The sequence below is a fragment of the Odocoileus virginianus genome, chromosome 7, assembly GCF_023699985.2.
Source record: "Odocoileus virginianus isolate 20LAN1187 ecotype Illinois chromosome 7, Ovbor_1.2, whole genome shotgun sequence".
Classification (NCBI taxonomy): Eukaryota; Metazoa; Chordata; class Mammalia; order Artiodactyla; family Cervidae; genus Odocoileus; species Odocoileus virginianus.
In genome coordinates, this window is record NC_069680.1 from 6049876 (window position 1) to 6067462 (window position 17587).

Here is a 17587-nt window from a genome sequence, read left to right on the forward strand (position 1 = left end):
AATCAGAATGGGTTGATATATGATTATGAGACTTAACTATTACTTTATAAAAATGTTAGATCTCTATTCCATTCCCTTTACATACACCTTATATATGAATTCCTTAAATATGAATTCAGGAAATAATAGAAGTATATTAGAAGAACTATACATGATTTTTATAAATTTGGAATAGGCATGACATTCTTAAGCAAGAAGTGAAATCCAAAAGCAGTAAAGAAAAGTGCTGATATATTTTGCTACATAGACATTTAAAAATTCTATTGGATTAAAAATAACGTAAACAGTATATCTGTGCATGTTTTTGTTTGTGTGTGCTCAGTCATTTGTCAGTTTTCTCACAGTATGAAGTTTTCATTTTATTTGTTTTTGGATGTGCTTCATTGCTGCATGGGCTTTTCTCTAGTTGCAGCGAGCAGAGGCTACTCTCTAGTTGCAGTGCGAGGGCTTCTCATTGTGGTGGCTTCTCTTGTTGCAGAGCACAGGCTCTAGGGCGCCTGGCCTTTGGTAATTGTTGCACGTGGGCTCAGTAGTTGTGGCGCCCTGGCTTGAGAGCACAGGCTCACAAGCTGTGGCCCATGGGCTTAGTTGGTCTGTGGCATGTGGGATCTTCCATCAACCTGTGTCTCCTGCATTGGCAGGTGTATTATTTACCATTGAGCCTACAGGGAAGCCCCTCACAGCATAGAGTTTGCTGATTGCATCCCCATAGTATCATGTTTCTTTCCCTCTTGTATTTGGTTTAAATTTATAGTTACATGTAAAGGCTTGATCAGATTAGATTTCTTTTTCAAGGTAAGACTAATTTCAGGACTTCCTTGGTGGTCCAGTGGTTAAGAATCTGTGCTTCCATTGCAGGGGCCTTGGGTTGGGGAACCAACATTTCACATGAGCATGGCATGGCCAAAAAAAAAAAAAGTTTTGTTTCTTGCCTCTTTTTATCAGTGTTATCAGCTATTGATTGTCTTTTCCTAGATCCATTCATTCATTAGGGTTTGGCAACTGGTGATATTTTAATTCTCTTTTCTACCGAGTTTATTAGAATACTTCTATAAGGAGAAACTTCCCCTTATCACCTGTTCAGTTACCCTGAGATATTCAACTTGTATTTGTATTGGAAAAGCATAACAAATGTTGATTCTTTTTTCTTTACCAATTGTCAAAATAATGAGTTGATTCCCTACCATCTTTCAAAAGTAACCAATAAAGTGGGCTTTTGTAGTATCACTATGAATAAATAGATTTAATCCTATTTGAAGCTATAATTCATTGAGGCTGTAACTCTTTCTGATGCTCAAACGGTAGTTTTGGCCAGTGTGAATTTACTTAGGTTATCTCCAGAGTCCTCTGACACATCATTTGTCTTTATAAATTTCTTTGCTTCCTGATAATGACAGGTTATTTTAGGCCCATCTTCTGTATACAGATCCGTCCCAGTCCTGGAATCAGCCATCTTAAGGAGTCCAGGTTACTTTTAACAAAATGACATTTAAAAACAATAAACTGAGTGCCAGGAATGCCCATTGGTACTGGGTTGGTCATGGACCCTAGGTCTTCTCAGAGCTAGAAAATACAATTTTTAAAAAAAGATTAAATATATCATGAATTCATATTGACACTTACAATTCAAAAGCAGCTATGGAGTTTTTACTTAACATCATCAATCTTACCTCATTATCTCTTCTTAACAATATAAAAAATTTCAGTTGTCAATAACAGCAACATTATTTTATTTTTTATTATTTTTATTCTATTTCTCCCACAATACACAGTTTCAGGGCAACAATGTTGTCAAATTGAAAGAGACATGTATACCCCAATATTCATAGCAGCACTGTTTACAATAACCAGGACATGGAAGCAACCTAGATGTCCATTGGCAGATGAATGGATAAGAAAGTTGTGGTTCATATACACAATGGAATATTAGAATGCATTTGAATCAGTTCTAATGAGGTGGATGAAACTGGAGCCTGTTATACAGAATGAAGTAAGTCAGAAAGAAAAACACCAATACAGTATATTAGCGCATATATATGGAATTTAGAAAGATGGTAATGATGACCCTATATGTAAGACAGCAAAAGAGACACAAATGTACAGAACAGACTTTTGGGCTCTGTGGAAGAAGGCGAGGGTGGGATGATTTGAGAGAATAGCATTGAAACATGTATATTATCATGTGTGAAATAGATCACCAGTTCAGGTTCCATGCATGAGGCAGGGTGCTCAGGGCTGGTGCACTGGAATGACCCTGAGGAATGGGATGGGGAGGGAGGTGGGAAGGGGGTTCAGGATGGGGGACACATGTACACCTGTGGCTGACTCATGTGGATGTATGGCAAAAACCACCACAATATCATAAAGTAATAAGCCTCCAATTTTAAAAAGTGAAAACAAACAAACAAACAAAAAACCAATGATGTCAGTAACCACCAATAATATAATTACCAAAAACAATTTGAGGGTTTTTTTTTTTAGTTTTGTTTTGTCCTTAGAGTACTTTTCACTGTGGCTGTACAGTCAAATTAATGTATCTCAGTCATCTGAGATAGTTCTTTGTATACTTACACTACCAACTCAATACATAGAGTATTTCTTTTATTTATTTTCTCCCCAGTTTTATTGAAAACATTTAATTCCATTTTACTTTCTATTTAGGGGGGTTGTTTTTACATTTTTATGTTTTGTCAGACTTTATGAGATATTCAAATATATTAAAGCTCACCAGTTTTAAGTATACCATGACTGAAAAAGATACAGAGATGCACAACCATCACAACAGTCATATATAGAATATTTTCATCAACCCCAAAATTTCTCTCATGATTCTTTGTAGTGAGTCCCCTTCCCACATCTCTTGGCTCTTGTGTACAATTTGATGGACTTTGGTATAATACATTATTAACTGTTAAAAATTGTGGCAAAAAAACTCATTCTATGAGGCCACCATCACCCTAATTCCAAAACCAGACAAAGATGCCACAAAAAAAGAAAACTACAGGCCAATATCACTGATGAACATAGATGCAAAAATCCTTAACACAATTCTAGCAAACAGAATCCAACAACATATTAAAAAAATCATACACCATGACCAAGTGGGCTTTATCCCAGGAATGCAAGGATTCTTTAATATCCGCAAATCAATCAATGTAATACACCACATTAACAAATTGAAAGATAAAAACCATATGATTATCTCAATAGATGCAGAAAAAGCCTTTGACAAAATTCAACATCCATTTATGATTAAAACTCTCCAGAAAGCAGGAATAGAAGGAACATACCTCAACATAATAAAAGCTACATATGACAAACCCACAGCGAGCATCACCCTCAATGGTGAAAAATTGAAAGCATTTCCCCTGAAACCAGGAACAAGACAAGGGTGCCCACTCTCACCACTACTATTCAACATAGTTTTGGAAGTTTTGGCCACAGCAATCAGGGCAGAAAAAGAAGTAAAAGGAATCCAGATAGGAAAAGAAGAAGTGAAACTCTCTCTGTTTGCAGATGACATGATCCTCTACATAGAAAACCCTAAAGACTCTACCAGAAAATTGCTAGAGCTAATCAACGAATACAGTAAAGTTGCAGGATATAAAATTAACACACAGAAATCCTTTGCATTCCTATACACTAACAATGAGAAAACAGAAAGAGAAATTAAGGAAACAATACCATTCACCATTGCAACAAAAAGAATAAAATACTTAGGAGTATATCTACCTAAAGAAACAAAAGACCTATACATAGAAAACTATAAAACACTGGTGAAAGAAATCAAAGAGGACACAAACAGATGGAGAAATATACCGTGTTCATGGATTGGAAGAATCAATATTGTCAAAATGGCTATACTACCCAAAGCAATATATAGATTCAATGCAATCCCTATCAAACTACCAACAGTATTTTTCACAGAACTAGAACAAATAATTTCACAATTTGTATGGAAATACAAAAAACCTCGAATAGCCAAAGTAATCCTGAGAAAGAAGAATGGAACTGGAGGAATCAATCTGCCTGACTTCAGACTATACTACAAAGCCACAGTCATCAAGACAGTATGGTACTGGCACAAAGACAGAAATATAGATCAATGGAACAGAATAGAAAGCCCAGAGATAAATCCACGAACCTATGGTCACCTTATCTTCGACAAAGGAGGCAAGGATATTCAATGGAAAAAAAGACAACCTCTTCAGCAAGCGGTGCTGGGAAAACTGGTCAACCACTTGTAAGAGAATGAAACTAGAACACTTTCTAACACCATACACAAAAATAAACTCAAAATGGATTAAAGATCTAAATGTAAGACCAGAAACTATAAAACTCCTAGAGGAGAACATAGGCAAAACACTCTCCGACATAAATCACAGCAGGATCCTCTATGACCCACATCCCAGAATTTTAGAAATAAAAGCAAAAATAAACAAATGGGACCTAATGAAACTTAAAAGCTTTTGCACAACAAAGGAAAATATAAGCAAGGTGAAAAGACAGCCCTCAGATTGGGAGAAAATAATAGCAAACGAAGCAACAGACAAAGGATTAATCTCAAAAATATACAAGCAACTCCTCCAGCTCAACTCCAGAAAAATAAATGACCCAATCAAAAAATGGGCCAAAGAACTCAACAGACATTTCTCCAAGGAAGACATACAGATGGCTAACAAACACATGAAAAGATGCTCAACATCACTCATTATCAGAGAAATGCAAATCAAAACCACAATGAGGTACCATTATACGCCAGTCAGGATGGCTGCTATCCAAAAGTCTACAAGCAATAAATGCTGGAGAGGGTGTGGAGAAAAGGGAACCCTCTTACACTGTTGGTGGGAATGCAAATTAGTACAGCCACTATGGAAAACAGTGTGGAGATTTCTTAAAAAGCTGGAAATAGAACTGCCATATGACCCAGCAATCCCACTTCTGGGCATACACACCGAGGAAACCAGATCTGAAAGAGACACGTGCACCCCAATGTTCATCGCAGCACTGTTTATAATAGCCAGGACATGGAAGCAACCTAGATGCCCATCAGCAGACGAATGGATGAGGAAGCTGTGGTACATATACACCATGGAATATTACTCAGCCATTAAAAAGAATTCATTTGAATCAGTTCTAATGAGATGGATGAAACTGGAGCCCATTATACAGAGCGAAGTAAGCCAGAAAGATAAAGACCATTACAGTATACTAACACATATATATGGAATTTAGAAAGATGGTAATGATAACCCTATATGCAAAACAGAAAAAGAGACTCAGATGTATAGAACAGACTTGTGGACTCTGGGAGAAGGCGAGGGTGGGATGTTTCAAGAGAACAGCATTGAAACATGTATATTATCTAGGGTGAAACAGATCACCAGCCCAGGTTGGATGCATGAGACAAGTGCTCGGGCCTGGTGCACTGGGAAGACCCAGAGGGATCGGGTGGAGAGGGAGGTGGGAGGGGGGACCGGGGTGGGGAATACATGTAAATCCATGGCTAATTCATTTCAATGTATGACAAAAACCACTGCAATGATGTAAAGTAATTAGCCTCCAACTAATAAAAATAAATGAAAAAAAAAATAAATTAAAAAAAATTGTGGCAAAATATACTACATAAAATTGCCATTTTAATAATGTTTAAGTGTGCATTTCAGTGGCATTAGCTATATTCACAATATTGTGCAACTGTCATCACTATTTCAAAATGTTTTCATCACACCAAACAGAAATTCTTTTTTTTTTTTTTTCCAAACAGAAATTCTATACCCATTAATTAGGAATTCTCCATTATCCACTTGGCGCAATATGTCCACACCTATAAGCATCTTTGCCAGAAACATCACTGCTGCAGACATTTATGGCACAAATATTTTTGCAGCTTAACTGTTTGACCATAAGGCCATTCTGTTGTAAAAAATAAAATAACAAAAAACAAAAGAGGGACATCAAAAGGACATAATGAAACATATGAACAAAAAAACTAGAAAGACTTTATAGCAAAATACAAAATCTTTGAATAAACTAAAATGTGTGTGGGTTTACTGCAATACTGTGCAAACAACTGATTTTACTTTGTGGCCTGTATGTAAGCACTTATTTCCCAAGTCTTTCATTCACAGCTATTATATAACTGTGCTTACATACAGGCCACAAAGTTAAATTATATTTTTGTAATATAATACATATTATAAATATATTTTTGTTGTTAGTTATGACTTATCTCCTTGTTCAGCATTGTACTTTTTCTTTTACATTAAAATTTCCTTTGTTAAGAGAAGTATAAGTTTCCAAATACTAAGATGTATATTTTGTAACCAAGCTTTGTACTGTGTTGTGAAAACCTCTCCACTGTTGTTCTTGGCATCTTGTCCATCCATAGATGTTCCAAAGTTCTGTGGGTCCTATGCCTTCAAATCACTGAAGGACTACAGACTGACATGTAACCATTTTCCAGTACAGTGTGCAGTCTGGCTTTACTCACTCTTCTTTCACACTTCTTGTAAGTTTTATCAACCTATTTTTTATCAAGTTGACATACATTGTTGTTATCATCCACTATTTTAAGACTCTTCACTGTGTAGACCATAATGAGATCCAAGATTTATGTATTATAAAAATGGGAGTTCTGCATCAAGGGGAAATGAAACCAGACTGTCAACAAACTAATTTATCTTTTATGGCAAAACAGCATTATAGACAATTAGCTATGTAGCAAACATGCTTGCAATTTGTCTATAGTAAAGACGCTTGCAATGAAAGTACCTAGAACCCTCCCCAGCCCCTTGTGACCTCTAGTCTACCTTCTGTCTCCTTGAATTTGCCTAGCCTGGATATTTCATGTAAGTGGACTCATACAACATTGTCCTTTGTGTCTAGCTTCTTTTGCTAAGCATGTTTTCAAGATTCATCCATGTTGTAGCATGTCAGAACTTCACTCCTTTTCATAGTTGAATAATGTTCCATTGTATGCACAGGTCATTTTAAAAATTTTTTATTTATTTTAATTGGAGGATAATTGCTTTACAATATTGTGTTAGTTTCTGCCCTATATCAACATGAATCAGTCATAGTTATACGTACATCCCCTCACTCTTGAACCTTCCTCCCACCTTCCATCCCATCCTGCCCCTCTAGGTTGTCAAAGAACACCAGATTTGAACTCCCTGAATCACACAGCAAATTTCCACTGGTTTTCTAATTCTACATATGCTCATGTATATGTTTCAATGCTACTCTCTCAATTCATTCCACCTTCTCTTTATCCTGTTGTGTACACAAGTTTGTTCTCCATTGTGCCCTGCAGATGGATTCATCAGTACCATCTTTCTAGATTCTGTACATATGTGTTAATATGTGATATTTGCCTTTCTCTTTCTGACTTACTTCGGGATTCCCTGGTCACTCAGACTGTAAAGAATCTGCCTGCAATGCAGGTAACCTGGGTTCAATCCCTGGATCAGGAAGATCCCCTGGAGAAGGGAATGGCTACCCACTCCAGTATTCTTGCCTGGAGAATTCCATGGACAGAGGAGCCTGGTGGTCTACAGTTCATGAGATCACAAAGAGTCGAACACAACTGAGTGACTAACACACATTCTGACTTACTTCACTCTGTATAATAAGCTCTAGGTTCATCCATCTCTTTAGAACTGAGTCAAATGCATTCCTTTTAATGGTTGAGTAATATTTGATCATGTGTATGTACCACAACTTCTTTATCCATTCGTCTGTCGATGGACATCTAGGTTGCTTCCACGTCCTGATTATTGTAAATAGTGCTGTGATGAACATTAGGGTACATGTGCCTTTTAGGATTATGGTTTTCTCAGAGCATATGCCCAGTAGTGGGATTGCTGAGTTATGTGGTAGTTTTATTCCTAGTTTTTATAGGAATCTCCATGTATATGTCACATTTTGCTTATCCATTTATCTCTTGATGGACACTTGTTTCCATCTTTTGACTATTGTGAACAAAGCTGCTATGAAAATGCATGTCCATATATCTCTTGAACTTCTGCTTTCAACTCTTTTGGGCATGTACTTAGGAGTAGAATTCCTGGGTCATAAGGTAATTAAATGTTCAGCTCTTTGAGGAACTCCCAAATTGTTTTCTGTAGCAATTGCATCATTTATTTTCCTAACAGCAATGTGTGTGTCAATTTTCCCACTTTCTCAACAATACCTACTAGGTGTGACATGGCATCTCACTGAGGTTTTGATTTGCATTTCCCTTGGGTTTCTTTGGTGGCTCAGACAGTAAAGTGTCTGCCTGCAATGCAGGAGACCCGGGTTTGATCCCTGGGTTGGAAGATCCCCTGGAGAAGGAAATGGCAACCCACTCCAGGACTCTTGCCTGGAAAATCCCATGGACGGAGGAATCTGATAGGTTGCAGCCCATGGGGTTGCAAGGAGTCAGATAAGACTGAGCAACTTCACTTAATGACTGATATGGGCTTCCTAGGTGGTGCTAACAGTAAAGAATCTGCTTGCGAATGCAGGAGACTTAAGAGACTGTGAATTCTATCCCTGGGTCAGAAAGATCCCCTGGAGGAGGGCATGGCAACCCACTCCAGTATTCTTGCCTGGAGAATCCCACGGACAGAGGAGTCTGGCAGGCTACAGTCCATAGAGTTGCAAAGAATTGGACATGACTGAAGTGACTTAGCACACAATGACTAATGATGTTGAACATCTTTTCATGAGCTTATTGACCATTTGTATATTTTCTTTGGAGAAATGTCTATTCAGGTCATTTATTCATTTTTAAAACTGGATTGTTTGTCCATCTCTTTATATTTATCCTTCATTATATATTTAAAGCAGGTTTCTTATAGGCAACAATTGGGTCTTGTCTGTTTTATCCAGTCTGTCTTTCAATTGGTGTATTTAGACTACTCACATTTTAAATGTTTTTTGATAAAGTTGGATTAATATATACCATATTTGTGACTATTTTCTATTCTATTCTTTGCAATTCTTTGTTTCTTTATTTGAATCTTCTCCTTTTTTCTTCTCTAGTTTTAATCCAGCATTTCATATGATTTCATTTTCTCTCCTCTCTTAGCATGTTAAGTATACTTTAAAAAAGCTTTAGTGATTTCCCTAAAGTTTTTTTTTCCCTAAAGTTTGAAATATATATTTACAACTAATCTAAGTCCTATTCCAAATACACTATACCAGTTCATGAATAGCGCGGGTATCTTATAAAAGAATTATAAATCCCTCCTTCCTGTCCCTTATAATGTTGTCATGCACTTCACTTATCTATACGCTGTAATCTCCCAACACATTGTTGCTATTTTTATTATTTATTTATTTATTTTTGATTGTGCTGGGTCTTCATTGCTGCTTACAGGCTTTCTCTAGCTGCCGCAAGGAGGGGCTACTTATCGTGGTGCATGGGCTTCTCATTGCGATGGCTTCTCTTGATATGGAGCACAGGCTTTAGGTGCATGGACTTCAGTAGTTGCAGCTTGTGGACTCTAGAGCGCCGGCTCAATAGTTGCGGTGCATGGGTTTAGTTGCTGTGCGACATGTGGAATCTTCCCGAATCAGGGATAGAACTCGTGTTCCTATATTGGAAGGCAGATTCTTACCACTGTACCACTAGGGAAGTCCTGTTGCTATTACTTGAATAGTTGTATATTAGATCGATAAAATGAAAGATTTTATATTCATTTGCTCCTTCTCTAATGCCCTTTTTTGTTATGTAGATTCAAGTTTCTGACCTATACCATTTTTCTTCTCTCTAAAGAATATCTTTTAATGTTTCTTGCAAGATAGGTCCACTGGCAACACAGTCCCTTGGTTTTTGCTGGAACAGTCTCTATTTTTTCTTCACTTTTAAACATAATTTTGCAGCAATGAAGACCCAGCACAGCCACAAATAAATAGATAAAATAAAAATAGGCAACAACAATAATAATAATAAAAGAACCTGGTAGAAATTTTGAAAGAAAAATTTATGAAAGTTTGTGGGTCTCTTATGATTAGGCCCTCAGGAGTTTTTAATTCTCAAGCTAGTCCACATAACCTCCAGAAATTTGTCAATTACTGTTAACATGTTCTTACCAGTTCCTTGCTCCAGTGGCTTCCATTCCCTATAAACTGTGATTGTCTGTAATTGCCTGTCTATTCACTTTCAGAGGCAGTAACTTGCCCCCAAATTTTTTGTTTTATTTAAGAATAATTACGTAGAAATATAGAAGGAAATATGTCAAAGTGTAATGGTAAACTCACAAACATGTTTGCTTTTGTTGAGTAATAGAAACATGGTACATTCATGTAGTGAAAGAGTATGCTTGCTGCTTGCCTGCTTACTTCGCTTCAGTCATGTCCGACTCTTTGTGACCCCATTGACTGTAGCCCGTGAGGCTCCTCTGTCCATGGGATTCTCCAGGCAAGAATACTGGAGTGGGTTGCCATTTCCTACTTTAGGGGATTTTCCCAACCCAGGGATAGAACCTAGGCCTGCTGTACTGCAAGCAGATTCTTTACCGCTGAGCCACCGGGGAAGCCTAGAACTGAAGATTAACTGTACTTAAAACAATTAAGGTGATGTTGATCAGACCACTGCAGGGCCAATTTTAAGATGAATGTCAGAGCTGACTGCTATTTTTGCACATAGTCCCCTCCCTCCATCTATAAAAGCTCTTGCCCTCTGATGTCAGTGGGGTAGGAGTTGGCGTTGGGACAGGAGTCTACCCTCTCCCTACCCCCCCCACCCTCCCATAGCTGGCATCCAAAATAAAGTGTTGGTTCTTTAATGGACCGGAACCTGGTGGTCCGGAGTCAACGATGAGAAAGTGAAAGAAGGGAAGAGGGTTCCCTGGGTTACACAGCCGGCTTTCATGCTCCAGGGAATCAGCCAGAAATAGAGAGATAGAGAGGTAGAGAGAGAGAGAGATTGAGAGAGAGAGAGAAAGGAAGAGAGAGAGAGAAAGACAGACACGGGGACCAAAGCTCCGATGGAGCAAAGGTGTTTTAATCAACATGGCGTGGGCATATATACTGTCTTACAAGATAGTTATTCTCAGCAAAGATAAATATTAAAATTCCAGACTTACAAAACACAAGGCGATCCCTATTAAAGAGAGAAGAGGGTACTTATCACCATAATGAGAAACTAACAAAGGAAATGCCTGGATTCCCCAGCCCTGGGAAAGGCGTGCCTCTTTCTTAGTTCCTGAATATTTAGGAATTAATAAGGGCCAAAGGTTTCCTGACAGATCCAAAACAGCACACGGGAAGCCTCCTGTTAAATGCTTCCTGACAATAAAGCAAATTCTCCTTTCCACCAGTCTTGCCTCTTCATTGGTTTTTGAACAGTAAGCAGCTGAACCCCATTTTCATTTACACAAACATACATTTTTATACATAGATGATATATGAAAAGATCCACAAGAAACTAGTAATTGTGGTTGCCTCAGATACAACTGAGTGAGAACGCACTGGGAAAGAGAACTAAGGATAGGAATGGGAGAGAGAGAGTTGATTTTCTCAGTTTACTTTTTAATCCTTTTCACTTTTTTACAACTTACTTTAATTTCGTGTGTGTGTGTATTTGTAATGGAAAAAAATGTCACTGTGTCCTCTATTCTGATTGATTTCAGAACACTTTCTGGACATGGAAAGAAGAACTGTAAAACTTGGTGTCAGCTGTGGGAATAGTGGCTCATGTTCCCGGTGTGATTTGCCAGTAGTCAAAATTACAGAGACAGAAAGTAAAACGGTGTGTGTTAGAGTCTGGAGGTGGGGGAGGGAATGAGGAGTTACCGCTTAATGGGTATTGAGTTTCAGTTTTGTGAAATGAAAAGAATTCTGGAGATGGATGATGTTGATGGCTGTGCAACAACATAAATGAAATTCTTACCATTGAACAGTGCACTTAAAAATGGTTGAGCTGCAACTCCAGAAAAATAAATGACCCAATCAAAAAATGGGCCCAAGAACTCAACAGACATTTCTCCAAGGAAGACATACAGATGGCTAACAAACACATGAAAAGATGCTCAACATCACTCATTATCAGAGAAATGCAAATCAAAACCACAATGAGGTACCATTATACGCCAGTCAGGATGGCTGCTATCCAAAAGTCTACAAGCAATAAATGCTGGAGAGGGTGTGGAGAAAAGGGAACCCTCTTACACTGTTGGTGGGAATGCAAATTAGTACAGCCACTATGGAAAACAGTGTGGAGATTTCTTAAAAAGCTGGAAATAGAACTGCCATATGACCCAGCAATCCCACTTCTGGGCATACACACCAAGGAAACCAGATCTGAAAGAGCCACATGCACCCCAATGTTCATCGCAGCACTGTTTATAATAGCCAGGACATGGAAGCAACCCAGATGCCCATCAGCAGACGAATGGATGAGGAAGCTGTGGTACATATACACCATGGAATATTACTCAGCCATTAAAAAGAATTCATTTGAATCAGTTCTAATGAGATGGATGAAACTGGAGCCCATTATACAGAGCGAAGTAAGCCAGAAAGATAAAGACCATTACAGTATACTAACACATATATATGGACTTTAGAAAGATGGTAACGATAACTCTATATGCAAAACAGAAAAAGAGACTCAGATGTATGGAACAGACTTGTGGACTCTGGGAGAAGGCAAGGGTGGGATGTTTCAGGAGAACAGCATTGAAACATGTGTATTATCTAGGGTGAAACGGATAACCAGCTCAGGTTGGGTACATGAGACAAGTGCTCGGGCCTGGTGCACTGGGAAGTCCCAGAGGGATCGGGTGGAGAGGGAGGTGGGAGGGGGGACTGGGATGGGGAATACATGTAAATCCATGGCTAATTCATATCAATGTATAACAAAAACTACTGTAATGATGTAAAGTAATTAGCCTCCAACTAATAAAAATTTAAAAAAAAAAAAAAATGGTTGAGCTGGTAAATTTTATGTGTATTTTACCACAGTAAAAAAAATGGAAAAAACCCACAAGACAGTTATTAACATTTTAAAGTACAAATATATAGAACTTTATAATAACAGAAAAAGAACTATTAATGACAGTGAAGGATAAGTTAAGGTTTTCCCAGATTTTAAAAGAGCCTAAAGAACTTATTGCTGTAATAGACACGTCCTACAAGAAATGCTAAACAGTTGTTCCAACTCAAACGAAAGGAGAGTAACTAAAAACTGTACAAAGAAATAAAGAACACCAGTAATTGTACCTACATAGTTAGGTATAAAATCCAGTACTGTTGTATTTTTGGTTTGTAGCTTCTCTTTTTTCCCTATATGATTAAAAGACAAATGCAAAAACAATTATCTATGTTAATGGGCACACAATGCATGCATATGTAATTTGTGACAATAACAACATAAGGAAGGGAGAATGAAGCTATGTAAGAGCAGAGTTTTGTATACTATTGAAGCTAAGTTGGTTTAATTCAAACTAGATTATTATTAACCGAAACTAGATTATTATTATTATTATTATTATTATTATTAACCGAAGCTGTTACCTCCAACACCCGGCCACTAAGAAAATAAGTAAAAGCAAAATCAGAAAAAGAAATGAGAAGAGAATCAAAATAGTGCATTAGAAAAAAATTAAACACAAAATAAGGCAGCAGTAGGAACTTCCCTGGTGGTGCAGTGATTAAGACTCTGAGTTTCCAATGCAGGAGCTGATGTTCAATCCCTGGTTGGGGAACTAGATCCCACATGCCAAAACTAAAGAACCTGCATGCCACAACTAAGACCCGGTGCAGCCAAATAAATAAATAATTTTTTTTAAAAAAAGATAAAGCACAATAGAGTCACCCCAGAGATGTTCCTGTGTGTTCAGATTGCTGAATTTCAGTGTACCATCCTTGAATAAACAAAATACAGTGTGAATAGAAAGACTCATCACTGCCACCCCCACCTTTTTCTAAAAATAATTCATAAGAAAAAATCGTTAATATTTTACACAATTAGTTTCACCCAAAGTTCACACATGGAAGAAATAGCTAAGACATAACATCATAAATTCTCACTATGAAATCACAATAGAATCTGATATATTCTGAGTATTTGCAAGTTGGGAGAGAGCCTCAAAGAATATATTACTCATCCCCTCACTGTTCAGATGAGGTAGGTCACTGAGGCCCAAGAAGTTCAAGTGTGGGACCTTGGGGTCTAACCCCGGGGCAGAGCCTGGATAGAATGCAGGTCTCCTGAAGCCTAACTCAGGGTGCCCTCTATTCCTTCCTCTTTATCAAAAGTAAAACATAAAATTCACCAAATGATAAAGTGCAAATGCTAATGTGGGCAAGTTAAGAGCTTCAGTCGTATCTGACTCTTTGTGACCCCACGGACTGTAACCTGTCAGACTCCTCTATCCATGGGATTTTCCAGGCAAGGATCCTCAAGGGAGTTGCCATGCCTTCCTCCAGGGGATCTTCCCCACCCAGGGGTTGAACCTGGATCTCTTACATCTCCTGCATTGGCAGGTGGGTTCTTTACCATTAACTGCTACCTGAGACACCCCACACAAGTGGTGCAGATTAGCAATTTGGTCTTGCAATGTGATTCCTTTAGCCATCAGGCAGGTATGTAACCCACCTTGGAGTGGGAATTTTTCACACGAGATTGTTCAGCGTTCTGAGGGAAGACTCATACAGGTTAAACACGGCTTCTTCGTGGATTCAGGAAGATTCTTCATGGCTCTTAGCCTGTGGTGGGAAGGCGGTCAGCTGCATAGCAGAATTCCAGTTTCCAAGCAGCACTGTCATCTGCGTCCTGGCTTCCAGCAGTGCAGCGATATCTGTATGGTGCATGCAGGATAACCTTTCTTCATCCGGTCTTTCCCCAAAGGAGGGCCTGTTGGATTAATCATTCCTTCAACAAAATGGTGAATGGTCCACACCAGTCTGAAGTTCACTCCTAGGTGTCCCTACTATATTGATATAAACCATAACCATTGTGAGGAAAGGCATGAGCAGACTAGGCCTCTGTGGTCTCTGGTGTTGGTCATGGGAAACTCACTCTGTCAAAAGTTGGTATAATGTTGGCCTTTTGGCTACAGTTTCTTGCCCCAGGGGAAATGTCTATTTTGCAGGCCTCCTCGACAGCAGTATTCCCACTCAACTTTCATGGGTAACCACTTCCCTCCCCAGGTATAGTAGGCAATGGTGTTGTTCCAGGAGTCCGGGTGATCTGGCCTGGGTCACACAGTAGAGTCGGGCCCTTCCGGGTGTCTCCAGGTAGTGCCTTTAACAGGTAACCACCAGGGAGCGTCTGTTACTGCCTGTTGACTATCAGACTTCCTGTGCTCACTCAAAGTCAAAGGAGTCAGCAAACTTCTCGTGCTCTGTCAAATAGCTGGTTGAGTTTACAGCTTCTCAAATTTAGCCTTACTGACTTCATAGGCGTCCCTGTAAAAAGCATCAATAGCAACTCTCTTCACAGACGCTTCTCCATCCTACTTTATCTGAGGATCATCAGTGCCCATTGTAAATACTCTGGCAGGGATGGGGCCATCTTGTGGGTAAAAACAGCGGCTCTCCAGGCCTCTTGTGAGTATAGGTGTGCAACCCCCATCTGCTACCGACCCCGGGGCACTGGGGAGTGCCCAAACAGCCCAAGCCTGTGAGAAACACCACGCCCAAGGCCTCTTTGCCTCCCACCAGCCAGCCTGGGGCCCTCGTCAAAAGCAGAGGCAACGAGAGGATGGGCTAGATACAGTTTTTGGTTTTTTGTTTGTTTTTAAAAAACCTTAGATTTTCTTTATTCATTGGCCCATTTCTACAACAAATACATCCAAAACACTACATAATAAAATTACTTACAACATTTCCAAATGAGAAGATTCTTTCTGCCCTCCTACTGCTGTTCACACACAGTACTGCCACAGCACACCATGAGATTACCCTGTACTCTAAACTGCTTAAGAAATGTGAAAACTAATAATGTAATCTCATTAGCTCTGCTCAACATGTGGCAACATTTTAGAAACCTTGAACTTCATCTCGCAACATCAAAAGAGTTCAACAACTGCTTTCCCCATTGTACTTTACAAAATAGGTTCAGGGACTAGAAGGACCACACTGTCAAAATAACTAACTGTACAGAAACAGATTTAAAAAGTCACAACAAAACCACTTTTTATAAATTTCACACACATTTACAAATATCATGTTGTCATCCAACTTGTTTACTTGGATTTTCTTTGCTTGGATTGCACCACATTGGTTTTGTCTTTAGCAGAGCTAGAGGCTGAAGCAGACAGGATGGCTCACAATGTCCATTTTTCATATTCTCAGAAGCCAAAAGCCAGCTCTTCAGTTTGGGCGTTTCTTTGGCTAGAGTTTTGGACTTTTCAATTACCTCTTTGGGCTCACTGTTTTGTCCAGAGACTATGGCAGCATTTGCCTTGAGTTCTAACCTGGGAACAGACCCCTGTAGTACTGTGGCTGGAATTTCCTTTGAGACCAAACTCTGTGAAGGGCCTGGTGGTCAACTTGAAAATTCTGGTGGTTTAGGGCCTGAGTTTTCCAAGCAAATTCCTTGTTTTCCAGGTAATGGCTGCTTATCAGCTTTCTCCAGACCAGCTGGGTGAGTATCTGGAGTGTTTGGATTCTGCTAACTATTTTTCTTCTACTAAGGGGTTTTCTTCTTCAGTTTATTTGCATTAATGTTATTTTGCTTATTGTTTACCCCAAAATTTCCTGCAGAGATATCACTCTGCAATAAGTTGACTAACAGTGGGTTTGTTAGTGTGACATCCTTATTGACTGGGAAGCCTAGATTCTGACCACAGAACATCTGATTTCCATTGGGTGTACCAATGAAAGGTGCATTGAAAGGCATCCCATGACCAGAGAAGTGGTTTCTGGAGGCACTGTTTCCCTGCATGGCCTGTACATGGGGGTGGGGGAACATGATGTTTTGTTGCATGCTAACATCAGGCATCATCTGAGACGAGCTATCATTATTTGCTATAGTAGCAGGATCACCATGCTGCTGGGCCATACAGTGTGTGTGTGTGTGTGTGTGTGTGTGTGTGTAATTTATTTATTGGCTGTGCTGGGTCTTCATTGCTTCATGGGCTTTTCTCTAGTTGTGGTGAGTGATGGCTACTTTCTAGTTGCAGTGCACAGGCTTCTCATTTCGGAGACTTCTCTTGTTTTGAAGCACAGGCTCAAGGGTGCACGGGCTTCAGTAGTTGTGGCACATGTTCTCAGCAGTTGCAGCTCCTGGGCTCTAGAGCACAGACTCAATAGTTTTTGGGCCATATAGTTTTAAATACTGTTTTTATTTCACATTACTTTGTAAACAAGGTTTTGTGTTTCTCCATATTCTGGCAGTGGCAAGCTGTTTCATAATATTAGTATTTAATAATTCAAGCTTTCATTAGGGAGCTGTTTGCAGTTTTTTTGAGTCCCAATGATGTAAGTGTTTTAGTATATATGAATTTTTTTTCTTTTATTCTATTTCACTGGGTTTTAAATTCCTAGATGAGAGATTGGGTCAAAGAAAGCCAGTTGGCTCTTGCCAAGTGTTACCGAAGTGTGCCTCTAGAAGGATTATTACCTGGCCCCTAGACAGGTGTGAATA

At 38.9% G+C, this 17587-nt stretch overlaps 1 pseudogene; it reads right to left on the minus strand.

Annotated features, from left to right (window-relative positions):
- Positions 1 to 14698: 14698 nt before the first annotated feature.
- Positions 14699 to 15998, minus strand: LOC110139754 (formylglycine-generating enzyme pseudogene; annotated as a pseudogene).
- Positions 15999 to 17587: the final 1589 nt, after the last annotated feature.